Source organism: Oryctolagus cuniculus, chromosome 6, assembly GCF_964237555.1.
Source record: "Oryctolagus cuniculus chromosome 6, mOryCun1.1, whole genome shotgun sequence".
Classification (NCBI taxonomy): domain Eukaryota; kingdom Metazoa; phylum Chordata; class Mammalia; order Lagomorpha; family Leporidae; genus Oryctolagus; species Oryctolagus cuniculus.
The window spans coordinates 65,714,126-65,730,537 of NC_091437.1; positions in this window are offsets into that span (position 1 = coordinate 65,714,126).

Consider the following 16,412-nt stretch of genomic DNA (forward strand, 5'->3'; position numbering starts at 1 on the left):
TCTCAATCCCAGATCTTGCTACAGCCTCTGTGTTTGTTTTTGGGTTTTCTGGAGATTCTCTATGGACTTTACGGTTTTGAATGCATTGTAGCTTGTAAGTTTTTGTTTTCAGCTGGCAAATGCTAATTGGTTCCACCTGGAGTCAAATCCTCCACACATTCGAGTTTTCTAGGAAGAAAGCTTCAGAAACCTGAGAAAACATGATATTTCTTTCTGTAAACATGATACTGGATGGATTTGCCGAACAGGAAGTTTGTGCTTTTCTCCAAAACCACTTTCACGGTGATTTTTTCTTTAAATTTCACCCGGATACTACAACATTTTGTCCAGATACTCCTGGATGAAAACAAAACTATCTGGTGTGTTGTGGCTATCTCAATCCCAGATCTTGCTACAGCCTCTGTGTGTGTTTGGGTTTTCTGGACATTCTCTATGGACTTTACGGTTTTGAATGCATTTTAGTATGTAAGTATTTTGTTTTCAGCTGGCAAACGCTAATTGGTTCCACCTGGAGTCAAATCCTCCACACATTCGAGTTTTCTAGGAAGAAAGCTTCAGAAACCTGAGAAAACATGATATTTCTTTCTGTAAACATGACACTGGATGGATTTGCCGAACAGGAAGATTGTGCTTTTCTCCAAAACCACTTTCACGGTGATTTTTTCTTTAAATTTCACACGGATACTACAACATTTTGTCCAGATACTCTGGATAAAAAAAAAACTATCTGGTGTGTTGTGGCTATCTCAATCCCAGATCTTGCTACAGACTCTGTGTGTGTTTGTGTTTTCTGGACATTCTCTATGGACTTCACGGTTTTGAATGCATTTTAGCATGGAAGTTTTTTGTTTTCAGCTGGCAAACGCTAATTGGTTCCACCTGGAGTCAAATCCTCCACACATTCGAGTTTTCTAGGAAGAAAGCTTCAGAAACCTGAGAAAACATGATATTTCTTTCTGTAAACATGACATTGGATGCATTTGCTGAATAGGAAGATTGTGCTTTTCTCCAAAACCACTTTCACGGTGATTTTTGTTTAAATTTCACCCGAAATCCACAACAAGTTGTCCAGATACTCTGGATAAAAACAAAACTATCTGGTGTGTTGTGGCTATCTCAATCCCAGATCTTGCTACAGGCTCTGTGTGTGTTTGGGTTTTCTGGACATTCTCTATGGACTTTACGGTTTTGAATGCATTTTAGCATGGAAGTTTTTTGTTTTCAGCTGGCAAACGCTAATTGTTTCCAACTGGAGTCAAATCCTCCACACATTCGAGTTTTCTAGGAAGAAAGCTTCAGAAACCTGAGAAAACATGACATTTCTTTCTGTAAACATGACACTGGATGGATTTGCCAAACAGGAAGATTGTGCTTTTCTCCAAAACCACTTTCACGGTGATTTTTGTTTAAATTTCACCCGAAATCCACAACAATTTGTCCACATACTCCTGGATGAAAACAAAACTATCTGGTGTGTTGTGGCTATCTCAATCCCAGATCTTGCTACAGCCTCTGTGTTTGTTTTTGGGTTTTCTGGAGATTCTCTATGGACTTTACGGTTTTGAATGCATTGTAGCTTGTAAGTTTTTGTTTTCAGCTAGCAAACGCTAATTGGTTCCACCTGGAGTCAAATCCTCCACACATTCGAGTTTTCTAGGAAGAAAGCTTCAGAAACCTGAGAAAACATGATATTTCTTTCTGTAAACATGATACTGGATGGATTTGCCGAACAGGAAGTTTGTGCTTTTCTCCAAAACCACTTTCACGGTCATTTTTTCTTTAAATTTCACCAGGATACTACAACATTTTGTCCAGATAATCCTGGATGAAAACAAAACTATCTGGTGTGTTGTGGCTATCTCAATCCCAGATCTTTCTACAGCCTCTGTGTGTGTTTGTGTTTTCTGGACATTCTCTATGGACTTTACGGTTTTGAATGCATTTTAGCATGTAAGTATTTTGTTTTCAGCTGGCAAACGCTAATTGCTTCCACCTGGAGTCAAATCCTCCACACATTCGAGTTTTCTAGGAAGAAAGCTTCAGAAACCTGAGAAAACATGATATTTCTTTCTGTAAACATGACACTGGATGGATTTGCCGAACAGGAAGATTGTGCTTTTCTCCAAAACCACTTTCACGGTGATTTTTTCTTTAAATTTCACCCGGATACTACAACATTTTGTCCAGATACTCTGGATAAAAAAAAAACTATCTGGTGTGTTGTGGCTATCTCAATCCCAGATCTTGCTACAGCCTCTGTGTGTGTTTGTGTTTTCTGGACATTCTCTATGGACTTTACAGTTTTGAATGCATTTTAGCATGGAAGTTTTTTGTTTTCAGCTCGCAAATGCTAATTGGTTCCACCTGGAGTCAAATTCTCCACACATTCGAGTTTTCTAGGAAGAAAGCTTCAGAAACCTGAGAAAACATGATATTTCTTTCTGTAAACATGACATTGGAAGCATTGGCCGAAAAGGAAGATTGTGCTTTTCTCCAAAACCACTTTCTCGGTCATTTTTTCTTTAAATTTCACCCGGCTACTACAACATTTTGTCCAGATACTCTGGATAAAAACAAAACTATCTGGTGTGTTGTGGCTATCTCAATCCCAGATCTTGCTACAGCCTCTGTGTGTGTTAGGGTTTTTCTGGACATTCTCTATGGACTTTACGGTTTTGAATGCATTTTAGCATGTAAGTTTTTTGTTTTCAGCTGGCAAACGCTAATTGGTTCCAACTGGAGTCAAATCCTCCACACATTCGAGTTTTCTAGGAAGAAAGCTTCAGAAACCTGAGAATACATGACATTTCTTTCTGTAAACATGACACTGGATGCATTTGCCGAACAGGAAGATTGTGGTTTTCTCCAAAACCACTTTCACGGTGATTTTTGGTTAAATTTCACCCAAAATCCACAACAATTTGTCCAGATACTCCTGGATGAAAACAAAACTATCTGGTGTGTTGTGGCTATCTCAATCCCAGATCTTGCTACAGCCTCTGTGTGTGTTTGTGTTTTCTGGACATTCTCTATGGACTTTACGGTTTTGAATGCATTTTAGCATGTAAGTTTTTTGTTTTCAGCTGGCAAACGCTAATTGGTTCCACCTGGAGTCAAATCCTCCACACATTCGAGTTTTCTAGGAAGAAAGCTTCAGAAACCTGAGAAAACATGATATTTCTTTCTGTAAACATGACATTGGAAGCATTGGCCGAACAGGAAGATTGTGCTTTTCTCCAAAACCACTTTCACGGTCATTTTTTCTTTAAATTTCACCCGGCTACTACAACATTTTCTCCAGATACGCTGGATTAAAACAAAACTATCTGGAGCGTTGTGGCTATCTCAATCCCAGATCTTGCTACAGCCTCTGTGTGTGTTTGGGTTTTCTGGACATTCTCTATGGACTTTACGGTTTTGAATGCATTTTAGCATGTAAGTATTTTGTTTTCACATGGCAAACGCTAATTGGTTCCACCTGGAGTCAAATCCTCCACACATTCGAGTTTTCTAGGAAGAAAGCTTCAGAAACCTGAGAAAACATGATATTTCTTTCTGTAAACATGACATTGGATGCATTTGCCGAACAGGAAGATTGTGCTTTTCACCAAAACCACTTTGACGGTGATTTTTTCTTTAAATTTCACCCGGATACTACAACATTTTTCCAGATACTCTGGTTAAAAACAAAACTATCTGGTGTGTTGTGGCTATCTCAATCCCAGATCTTGCTACAGCCTCTGTGTGTGTTAGGGTTTTTCTGGACATTCTCTATGGACTTTACGGTTTTGAATGCATTTTAGCATGGAAGTTTTTTGTTTTCAGCTGGCAAACGCTAATTGGTTCCACCTGGAGTCAAATCCTCCACACATTCGAGTTTTCTAGGAAGAAAGCTTCAGAAACCTGAGAAAACATGACATTTCTTTCTGTAAACATGACACTGGATGGATTTGCCGAACAGGAAGATTGTGCTTTTCTCCAAAACCACTTTCACGGTGATTTTTTCTTTAAATTTCACCTGGATAATACAATATTTTGTCCAGATAATCTGGATAAAATCAAAACTATCTAGTATGTTGTGGCTATCTTTATCCCAGATCTTGCTAGAGCCTCTGTGAGTGTTTGTGTTTTCTGGACATTCTTTATGGACTTTACGGTTTCGAATGCATTTTAGCATGTAAGTTTTTTGTTTTCAGCTGGCAAACGCTAATTGGTTCCACCTGGAGTCAAATCCTCCACACATTCGAGTTTTCTAGGAAGAAAGCTTCAGAAACCTGAGAAAACATGATATTTCTTTCTGTAAACATGACATTGGATGCATTTGCCGAACAGGAAGATTGTGCTTTTCTCCAAAACCACTTTCACAGTGATTTTTGTTTAAATTTCACCCGAAATCCACAACAATTTGTCCACATACTCTGGATAAAAACAAAACTATCTGGTGTGTTGTGGCTATCTCAATCCCAGATCTTGCTACAGCCTCTGTGTGTGTTTGTGTTTTCTGGACATTCTCTATGGACTTTACGGTTTTGAATGCATTTTAGCATGGAAGTTTTTTGTTTTCAGCTGGCAAACGCTAATTGGTTCCACCTGGAGTCAAATCCTCCACACATTCGAGTTTTCTAGGAAGAAAGCTTCAGAAACCTGAGAAAACATGACATTTCTTTCTGTAAACATGACACTGGATGGATTTGCCAAACAGGAAGATTGTGCTTTTCTCCAAAACCACTTTCACGGTGATTTTTTCTTTAAATTTCACCTGGATACTACAATATTTTGTCCAGATACTCTAGATAAAATCAATACTATCTAGTATGTTGTGGCTATCTTTATCCCAGATCTTGCTAGAGCCTCTGTGAGTGTTTGTGTTTTCTGGACATTCTTTATGGACTTTACGGTTTCGAATGCATTTTAGCATGTAAGTTTTTTGTTTTCAGCTGGCAAACGCTAATTGGTTCCACCTGGAGTCAAATCCTCCACACATTCGAGTTTTCTAGGAAGAAAGCTTCAGAAACCTGAGAAAACATGATATTTCTTTCTGTAAACATGACATTGGATGCATTTGCCGAACAGGAAGATTGTGCTTTTCTCCAAAACCACTTTCACAGTGATTTTTGTTAAATTTCACCCGAAATCCACAACAATTTGTCCACATACTCTGGATAAAAACAAAACTATCTGGTGTGTTGTGGCTATCTCAATCCCAGATCTTGCTACAGCCTCTGTGTGTGTTTGTGTTTTCTGGACATTCTCTATGGACTTTACGGTTTTGAATGCATTTTAGCATGGAAGTTTTTTGTTTTCAGCTGGCAAACGCTAATTGGTTCCACCTGGAGTCAAATCCTCCACACATTCGAGTTTTCTAGGAAGAAAGCTTCAGAAACCTGAGAAAACATGACATTTCTTTCTGTAAACATGACACTGGATGGATTTGCCAAACAGGAAGATTGTGCTTTTCTCCAAAACCACTTTCACGGTGATTTTTTCTTTAAATTTCACCTGGATACTACAATATTTTGTCCAGATACTCTAGATAAAATCAATACTATCTAGTATGTTGTGGCTATCTTTATCCCAGATCTTGCTACAGCCTCTGTGAGTGTTTGTGTTTTCTGGACATTCTCTATGGACTTTACGGTTTTGAATGCATTTTAGCATGGAAGTTTTTTTGTTTTCAGCTGGCAAACGCTAATTGGTTCCACCTGGAGTCAAATCCTCCACACATTCGAGTTTTCTAGGAAGAAAGCTTCAGAAACCTGAGAAAACATGATATTTCTTTCTGTAAACATGACATTGGATGCATTTGCCGAACAGGAAGATTGTGCTTTTCTCCAAAACCACTTTCACGGTGATTTTTTCTTTAAATTTCACACGGATACTACAACATTTTGTCCAGATACTCCTGGATGAAAACAAAACTATCTGGTGTGTTGTGGCTATCTCAATCCCAGATCTTGCTACAGCCTCTCTGTTTGTGTTTTCTGGACATTCTCTATGGACTTCACGGTTTTGAATGCATTTTAGCATGTAAGTTTTTTGTTTTCAGCTGGCAAACGCTAATTGGTTCCACCTGGAGTCAAATCCTCCACACATTCGAGTTTTCTAGGAAGAAAGCTTCAGAAACCTGAGAAAACATGATATTTCTTTCTGTAAACATGACATTGGAAGCATTGGCCGAAAAGGAAGATTGTGCTTTTCTCCAAAACCACTTTCACGGTCATTTTTTCTTTAAATTTCACCCGGCTACTACAACATTTTGTCCAGATACTCTGGATAAAAACAAAACTATCTGGTGTGTTGTGGCTATCTCAATCCCAGATCTTGCTACAGCCTCTGTGTGTGTTAGGGTTTTTCTGGACATTCTCTATGGACTTTACGGTTTTGAATGCATTTTAGCATGTAAGTTTTTTGTTTTCAGCTGGCAAACGCTAATTGGTTCCAACTGGAGTCAAATCCTCCACACATTCGAGTTTTCTAGGAAGAAAGCTTCAGAAACCTGAGAAAACATGATATTTCTTTCTGTAAACATGACACTGGATGGATTTGCCGAACAGGAAGATTGTGGTTTTCTCCAAAACCACTTTCACGGTGATTTTTGGTTAAATTTCACCCAAAATCCACAACAATTTGTCCAGATACTCCTCGATGAAAAGAAAACTATCTGGTGTGTTGTGGCTATCTCAATCCCAGATCTTGCTACAGCCTCTGTGTGTGTTTGTGTTTTCTGGACATTCTCTATGGACTTTACGGTTTTGAATGCATTTTAGCATGGAAGTTTTTTGTTTTCAGCTGGCAAACGCTAATTGGTTCCACCTGGAGTCAAATCCTCCACACATTCGAGTTTTCTAGGAAGAAAGCTTCAGAAACCTGAGAAAACATGATATTTCTTTCTGTAAACATGACATTGGAAGCATTGGCCGAACAGGAAGATTGTGCTTTTCTCCAAAACCACTTTCACGGTCATTTTTTCTTTAAATTTCACCCGGCTACTACAACATTTTCTCCAGATACTCTAGATTAAAACAAAACTATCTGGAGCGTTGTGGCTATCTCAATCCCAGATCTTGCTACAGCCTCTGTGTGTGTTTGTGTTTTCTGGACATTCTCTATGGACTTTACGGTTTTGAATGCATTTTAGCATGTAAGTATTTTGTTTTCACCTGGCAAACGCTAATTGGTTCCACCTGGAGTCAAATCCTCCACACATTCGAGTTTTCTAGGAAGAAAGCTTCAGAAACCTGAGAAAACATGACATTTCTTTCTGTAAACATGACACTGGATGGATTTGCCAAACAGGAAGATTGTGCTTTTCTCCAAAACCACTTTCACGGTGATTTTTTCTTTAAATTTCACCTGGATACTACAATATTTTGTCCAGATACTCTGGATAAAATCAAAACTATCTAGTATGTTGTGGCTATCTTTATCCCAGATCTTGCTACAGCCTCTGTGAGTGTTTCTGTTTTCTGGACATTCTCTATGGACTTTACGGTTTTGAATGCATTTTAGCATGGAAGTTTTTTGTTTTCAGCTGGCAAACGCTAATTGGTTCCACCTGGAGTCAAATCCTCCACACATTCGAGTTTTCTAGGAAGAAAGCTTCAGAAACCTGAGAAAACATGATATTTCTTTCTGTAAACATGACATTGGATGCATTTGCCGAACAGGAAGATTGTGCTTTTCTCCAAAACCACTTTCACGGTGATTTTTTCTTTAAATTTCACCCGAAATCCACAACAATTTGTCCAGATACTCCTGGATGAAAACAAAACTATCTGGTGTGTTGTGGCTATCTCAATCCCAGATCTTGCTACAGGCTCTGTGTGTGTTTGGGTTTTCTGGACATTCTCTATGGACTTTACGGTTTTGAATGCATTTTAGCATGGAAGTTTTTTGTTTTCAGCTGGCAAACGCTAATTGGTTCCACCTGGAGTCAAATCCTCCACACATTCGAGTTTTCTAGGAAGAAAGCTTCAGAAACCTGAGAAAACATGATATTTCTTTCTGTAAACATGACATTGGAAGCATTGGCCGAACAGGAAGATTGTGCTTTTCTCCAAAACCACTTTCACGGTGATTTTTTCTTTAAATTTCACCCGGCTACTACAACATTTTGTCCAGATACTCTGGATAAAAACAAAACTATCTGGTGCGTTGTGGCTATCTCAATCCCAGATCTTGCTACAGCCTCTGTGTGTGTTTGGGTTTTCTGGACATTCTCTATGGACTTTACGGTTTTGAATGCATTTTAGCATGTAAGTTTTTTGTTTTCAGCTGGCAAACGCTAATTGGTTCCACCTGGAGTCAAATCCTCCACACATTCGAGTTTTCTAGGAAGAAAGCTTCAGAAACCTGAGAAAACATGACATTTCTTTCTGTAAACATGACAATGGATGGATTTGCCAAACAGGAACATTGTGCTTTTCTCCAAAACCACTTTCACGGTGATTTTTTCTTTAAATTTCACCTGGATACTACAATATTTTGTCCAGATACTCTGGATAAAATCAAAACTATCTAGTATGTTGTGGCTATCTCAATCCCAGATCTTGCTACAGCCTCTGTGAGTGTTTGTGTTTTCTGGACATTCTCTATGGACTTTACGGTTTTGAATGCATTTTAGCATGTAAGTTTTTTGTTTTCAGCTGGCAAACGCTAATTGGTTCCACCTGGAGTCAAATCCTGCACACATTCGAGTTTTCTAGGAAGAAAGCTTCAGAAACCTGAGAAAACATGATATTTCTTTCTGTAAACATGACATTGGATGCATTTGCCGAACAGGAAGATTGTGCTTTTCTCCAAAACCACTTTCACGGTCATTTTTGGTTACATTTCACCCGAAATCCACAACAATTTGTCCAGATACTCCTGGATGAAAACAAAACTATCTGGTGTGTTGTGGCTATCTCAATCCCAGATCTTGCTACAGCCTCTGTGTGTGTTTGTGTTTTCTGGACATTCTCTATGGACTTTACGGTTTTGAATGCATTTTAGCATGTAAGTTTTTTGTTTTCACCTGGCAAACGCTAATTGGTTCCACCTGGAGTCAAATCCTCCACACATTCCAGTTTTCTAGGAAGAAAGCTTCAGAAACCTGAGAAAACATGATATTTCTTTCTGTAAACATGACATTGGAAGCATTGGCCGAACAGGAACATTGTGCTTTTCTCCAAAACCACTTTCACGGTGATTTTTGTTTAAATTTCACCCGAAATCCACAACAAGTTGTCCAGATACTCTGGATAAAAACAAAACTATCTGGTGTGTTGTGGCTATCTCAATCCCAGATCTTGCTACAGACTCTGTGCGTGTTTGTGTTTTCTGGACATTCTCTATGGACTGTACGGTTTTGAATGCATTTTAGCATGGAAGTTTTTTGTTTTCAGCTGGCAAACGCTAATTGGTTCCACCTGGAGTCAAATCCTCCACACATTCGAGTTTTCTAGGAAGAAAGCTTCAGAAACCTGAGAAAACATGATATGATATTTCTTTCTGTAAACATTACATTGGATGCATTTGCCGAACAGGAAGATTGTGCTTTTCTCCAAAACCACTTTCACGGTGATTTTTGGTTAAATTTCACCCGAAATCCACAACAATTTGTCCAGATACTCCTGGATGAAAACAAAACTATCTGGTGTGTTGTGACTATCTCAATCCCAGAGCTTGCTACAGCCTCTGTGTTTGTTTTTGGGTTTTCTGGAGACTCTCTATGGACTTTACGGTTTTGAATGCATTGTAGCTTGTAATTTTTTGTTTTCAGCTGGCAAACGCTATTTGGTTCCACCTGGAGTCAAATCCTCCACACATTCGAGTTTTCTAGGAAGAAAGCTTCAGAAACCTGAGAAAACATGATATTTCTTTCTGTAAACATGACACTGGATGGATTTGCCGAACAGGAAGATTGTGCTTTTCTCCAAAACCACTTTCACGGTGATTTTTTCTTTAAATTTCACCCGGATACTAAAACATTTTGTCCAGATACTCCTGGATGAAAGCAAAACTATCTGGTGTGTTGTGGCTATCTCAATCCCAGATCTTGCTACAGCCTCTGTGTGTGTTTGTGTTTTCTGGACATTCTCTATGGACTTTACGGTTTTGAATGCATTTTACCATGTAAGTATTTTGTTTTCAGCTGGCAAACGCTAATTGGTTCCACCTGGAGTCAAATCCTCCACACATTCGAGTTTTCTAGGAAGAAAGCTTCAGAAACCTGAGAAAACATGATATTTCTTTCTGTAAACATGACATTGGATGCATTTGCCGAACAGGAAGATTGTGGTTTTCTCCAAAACCACTTTCACGGTGATTTTTGGTTAAATTTCACCCAAAATCCACAACAATTTGTCCAGATACTCCTGGATGAAAAGAAAACTATCTGGTGTGTTGTGGCTATCTCAATCCCAGATCTTGCTACAGCCTCTGTGTGTGTTTGTGTTTTCTGGACATTCTCTATGGACTTTACGGTTTTGAATGCATTTTAGCATGGAAGTTTTTTGTTTTCAGCTGGCAAACGCTAATTGCTTCCACCTGGAGTCAAATCCTCCACACATTCGAGTTTTCTAGGAAGAAAGCTTCAGAAACCTGAGAAAACATGATATTTCTTTCTGTAAACATGACATTGGAAGCATTGGCCAAACAGGAAGATTGTGCTTTTCTCAAAAACCGCTTTCACGATCATTTTTTCTTTAAATTTCACCCGGATACTACAACATTTTGTCCAGATACTCTGGATTAAAACAAAACTATCTGGAGCGTTGTGGCTATCTCAATCCCAGATCTTGCTACAGCCTCTGTGTGTGTTTGTGTTTTCTGGACATTCTCTATGGACTTTACGGTTTTGAATGCATTTTAGCATGTAAGTATTTTGTTTTCACCTGGCAAACGCTAATTGGTTCCACCTGGAGTCAAATCCTCCACACATTCGAGTTTTCTAGGAAGAAAGCTTCAGAAACCTGAGAAAACATGACATTTCTTTCTGTAAACATGACACTGGATGGATTTGCCAAACAGGAAGATTGTGCTTTTCTCCAAAACCACTTTCACGGTGATTTTTTCTTTAAATTTCACCTGGATACTACAATATTTTGTCCAGATACTCTGGATAAAATCAAAACTATCTAGTATGTTGTGGCTATCTTTATCCCAGATCTTGCTACAGCCTCTGTGAGTGTTTCTGTTTTCTGGACATTCTCTATGGACTTTACGGTTTTGAATGCATTTTAGCATGGAAGTTTTTTGTTTTCAGCTGGCAAACGCTAATTGGTTCCACCTGGAGTCAAATCCTCCACACATTCGAGTTTTCTAGGAAGAAAGCTTCAGAAACCTGAGAAAACATGATATTTCTTTCTGTAAACATGACATTGGATGCATTTGCCGAACAGGAAGATTGTGCTTTTCTCCAAAACCACTTTCACGGTGATTTTTTCTTTAAATTTCACCCGAAATCCACAACAATTTGTCCAGATACTCCTGGATGAAAACAAAACTATCTGGTGTGTTGTGGCTATCTCAATCCCAGATCTTGCTACAGGCTCTGTGTGTGTTTGGGTTTTCTGGACATTCTCTATGGACTTTACGGTTTTGAATGCATTTTAGCATGGAAGTTTTTTGTTTTCAGCTGGCAAACGCTAATTGGTTCCACCTGGAGTCAAATCCTCCACACATTCGAGTTTTCTAGGAAGAAAGCTTCAGAAACCTGAGAAAACATGATATTTCTTTCTGTAAACATGACATTGGAAGCATTGGCCGAACAGGAAGATTGTGCTTTTCTCCAAAACCACTTTCACGGTGATTTTTTCTTTAAATTTCACCCGGTTACTACAACATTTTGTCCAGATACTCTGGATAAAAACAAAACTATCTGGTGCGTTGTGGCTATCTCAATCCCAGATCTTGCTACAGCCTCTGTGTGTGTTTGGGTTTTCTGGACATTCTCTATGGACTTTACGGTTTTGAATGCATTTTAGCATGGAAGTTTTTTGTTTTCAGCTGGCAAACGCTAATTGGTTCCACCTGGAGTCAAATCCTCCACACATTCGAGTTTTCTAGGAAGAAAGCTTCAGAAACCTGAGAAAACATGACATTTCTTTCTGTAAACATGACAATGGATGGATTTGCCAAACAGGAACATTGTGCTTTTCTCCAAAACCACTTTCACGGTGATTTTTTCTTTAAATTTCACCCGAAATCCACAACAATTTGTCCAGATACTCCTGGATGAAAACAAAACTATCTGGTGTGTTGTGGCTATCTCAATCCCAGATCATGCTACAGGCTGTGTGTGTGTTTGGGTTTTCTGGACATTCTCTATGGACTTTACGGTTTTGAATGCATTTTACCATGTAAGTTTTTTGTTTTCAGCTGGCAAACGCTAATTGGTTCCACCTGGAGTCAAATCCTCCACACATTCGAGTTTTCTAGGAAGAAAGCTTCAGAAACCTGAGAAAACATGATATTTCTTTCTGTAAACATGACATTGGAAGCATTGGCCGAACAGGAAGATTGTGCTTTTCTCCAAAACCACTTTCACGGTGATTTTTTCTTTAAATTTCACCCGGCTACTACAACATTTTGTCCAGATACTCTGGATAAAAACAAAACTATCTGGTGCGTTGTGGCTATCTCAATCCCAGATCTTGCTACAGCCTCTGTGTGTGTTTGGGTTTTCTGGACATTCTCTATGGACTTTACGGTTTTGAATGCATTTTAGCATGGAAGTTTTTTGTTTTCAGCTGGCAAACGCTAATTGGTTCCACCTGGAGTCAAATCCTCCACACATTCGAGTTTTCTAGGAAGAAAGCTTCAGAAACCTGAGAAAACATGACATTTCTTTCTGTAAACATGACAATGGATGGATTTGCCAAACAGGAACATTGTGCTTTTCTCCAAAACCACTTTCACGGTGATTTTTTCTTTAAATTTCACCTGGATACTACAATATTTTGTCCAGATACTCTGGATAAAATCAAAACTATCTAGTATGTTGTGGCTATCTCAATCCCAGATCTTGCTACAGCCTCTGTGAGTGTTTGTGTTTTCTGGACATTCTCTATGGACTTTACGGTTTTGAATGCATTTTAGCATGTAAGTTTTTTGTTTTCAGCTGGCAAACGCTAATTGGTTCCACCTGGAGTCAAATCCTGCACACATTCGAGTTTTCTAGGAAGAAAGCTTCAGAAACCTGAGAAAACATGATATTTCTTTCTGTAAACATGACATTGGATGCATTTGCCGAACAGGAAGATTGTGCTTTTCTCCAAAACCACTTTCACGGTCATTTTTGGTTACATTTCACCCGAAATCCACAACAATTTGTCCAGATACTCCTGGATGAAAACAAAAGTATCTGGTGTGTTGTGGCTATCTCAATCCCAGATCTTGCTACAGCCTCTGTGTGTGTTTGTGTTTTCTGGACATTCTCTATGGACTTTACGGTTTTGAATGCATTTTAGCATGTAAGTTTTTTGTTTTCACCTGGCAAACGCTAATTGGTTCCACCTGGAGTCAAATCCTCCACACATTCCAGTTTTCTAGGAAGAAAGCTTCAGAAACCTGCGAAAACATGATATTTCTTTCTGTAAACATGATATTGGATGCATTTGCCGAACAGGAAGTTTGTGCTTTTCTCCAAAACCACTTTCACGGTGATTTTTGTTTAAATTTCACCCGAAATCCACAACAAGTTGTCCAGATACTCTGGATAAAAACAAAACTATCTGGTGTGTTGTGGCTATCTCAATCCCAGATCTTGCTACAGACTCTGTGCGTGTTTGTGTTTTCTGGACATTCTCTATGGACTGTACGGTTTTGAATGCATTTTAGCATGGAAGTTTTTTGTTTTCAGCTGGCAAACGCTAATTGGTTCCACCTGGAGTCAAATCCTCCACACATTCGAGTTTTCTAGGAAGAAAGCTTCAGAAACCTGAGAAAACATGATATGATATTTCTTTCTGTAAACATTACATTGGATGCATTTGCCGAACAGGAAGATTGTGCTTTTCTCCAAAACCACTTTCACGGTGATTTTTGGTTAAATTTCACCCGAAATCCACAACAATTTGTCCAGATACTCCTGGATGAAAACAAAACTATCTGGTGTGTTGTGACTATCTCAATCCCAGAGCTTGCTACAGCCTTTGTGTTTGTTTTTGGGTTTTCTGGAGACTCTCTATGGACTTTACGGTTTTGAATGCATTGTAGCTTGTAATTTTTTGTTTTCAGCTGGCAAACGCTATTTGGTTCCACCTGGAGTCAAATCCTCCACACATTCGAGTTTTCTAGGAAGAAAGCTTCAGAAACCTGAGAAAACATGATATTTCTTTCTGTAAACATGACACTGGATGGATTTGCCGAACAGGAAGATTGTGCTTTTCTCCAAAACCACTTTCACGGTGATTTTTTCTTTAAATTTCACCCGGATACTAAAACATTTTGTCCAGATACTCCTGGATGAAAACAAAACTATCTGGTGTGTTGTGGCTATCTCAATCCCAGATCTTGCTACAGCCTCTGTGTGTGTTTGGGTTTTCTGGACATTCTCTATGGACTTTACGGTTTTGAATGCATTTTACCATGTAAGTATTTTGTTTTCAGCTGGCAAACGCTAATTGGTTCCACCTGGAGTCAAATCCTCCACACATTCGAGTTTTCTAGGAAGAAAGCTTCAGAAACCTGAGAAAACATGATATTTCTTTCTGTAAACATGACATTGGATGGATTTGCCGAACAGGAAGATTGTGCTTTTCTCCAAAACCACTTTCACGGTCATTTTTGGTTAAATTTCACCCGAAATCCACAACAATTTGTCCAGATACTCCTGGATGAAAACAAAACTATCTGGTGTGTTGTGGCTATCTCAATCCCAGATCTTGCTACAGCCTCTGTGTTTGTTTTTGGGTTTTCTGGAGATTCTCTATGGACTTTACGGTTTTGAATGCATTGTAGCTTGTAATTTTTTGTTTTCAGCTGGCAAACGCTATTTGGTTCCACCTGGAGTCAAATCCTCCACACATTCGAGTTTTCTAGGAAGAAAGCTACAGAAACCTGAGAAAACATGATATTTTTTCTGTAAACATGACACTGGATGGATTTGCCGAACAGGAAGATTGTTCTTTTCTCCAAAACCACTTTCACGGTGATTTTTTCTTTAAATTTTACCCGGATACTAAAACATTTTGTCCAGATACTCCTGGATGAAAACAAAACTATCTGGTGTGTTGTGGCTATCTCAATCCCAGATCTTGCTACAGCCTCTGTGTGTGTTTGGGTTTTCTGGACATTCTCTATGGACTTTACGGTTTCGAATGCATTTTAGCATGTATGTATTTTGTTTTCAGCTGGCAAACGCTAAATGGTTCCACCTGGAGTTAAATCCTCCACACATTCGAGTTTTCTAGGAAGAAAGCTTCAGAAACCTGAGAAAACATGATATTTCTTTCTGTAAACATGACAGTGGATGCATTTGCCGAACAGGAAGATTGTGCTTTTCTCCAAAACCACTTTCACGGTCATTTTTGCTTACATTTCACCTGAAATCCACAACAATTTGTCCAGATACTCCTGGATGAAAACAAAACTATCTGCTGTGTTGTGGCTATCTCAATCCCAGATCTTGCTACAGCCTCTGTGTGTGTTTGTGTTTTCTGGACATTCTCTATGGACTTTACGGTTTTGAATGCATTTTACAATGGAAGTTTTTTGTTTTCAGCTGGCAAAAACTAATTGGTTCCACCAGGAGTCAAATCGTCCACACATTAGAGTTTTCTAGGAAGAAAGCATCAGAAACCTGAGAAAACATGATATTTCTTTCTGTAAACATGACAGTGGATGCATTTGCCGAACAGGAAGATTGTGCTTTTCTCCAAAACCACTTTCCTGGTGATTTTTGGTTAAATTCCACCCGAAATCCATGACAATTTGTCCAGATACTGCTGGATGAAAACAAAACTATCTGGTGTGTTATGGCTATCTCAATCCCAGATCTTGCTACAGCCTCTGTGTGTGTTTGTGTTTTCTGTACATTCTCTATGGACTTTACGGTTTTTAATGCATTTTAGCATGGAAGTTTTTTGTTTTCAGCTGGCAAACGCTAATTGGTTCCACCTGGAGTCAAATCCTCCATACATTCGAGTTTTCTAGGAAGAAAGCTTCAGAAACCTGAGAAAACATGATATTTCTTTCTGTAAACATGACACTGGATGGATTTGCTGAACAGGAAGTTTGTGCTTTTCTCCAAAACCACTTTCACGGTCATTTTTTCTTTAAATTTCACCAGGACACTACAACATTTTGTCCAGATAATCCTGGATGAAAACAAAACTATCTGGTGTGTTGTGGCTATCTCAATCCCAGATCTTGCTACAGCCTCTGTGTGTGTTTGTGTTTTCTGGACATTTTCTACGGACTTTACG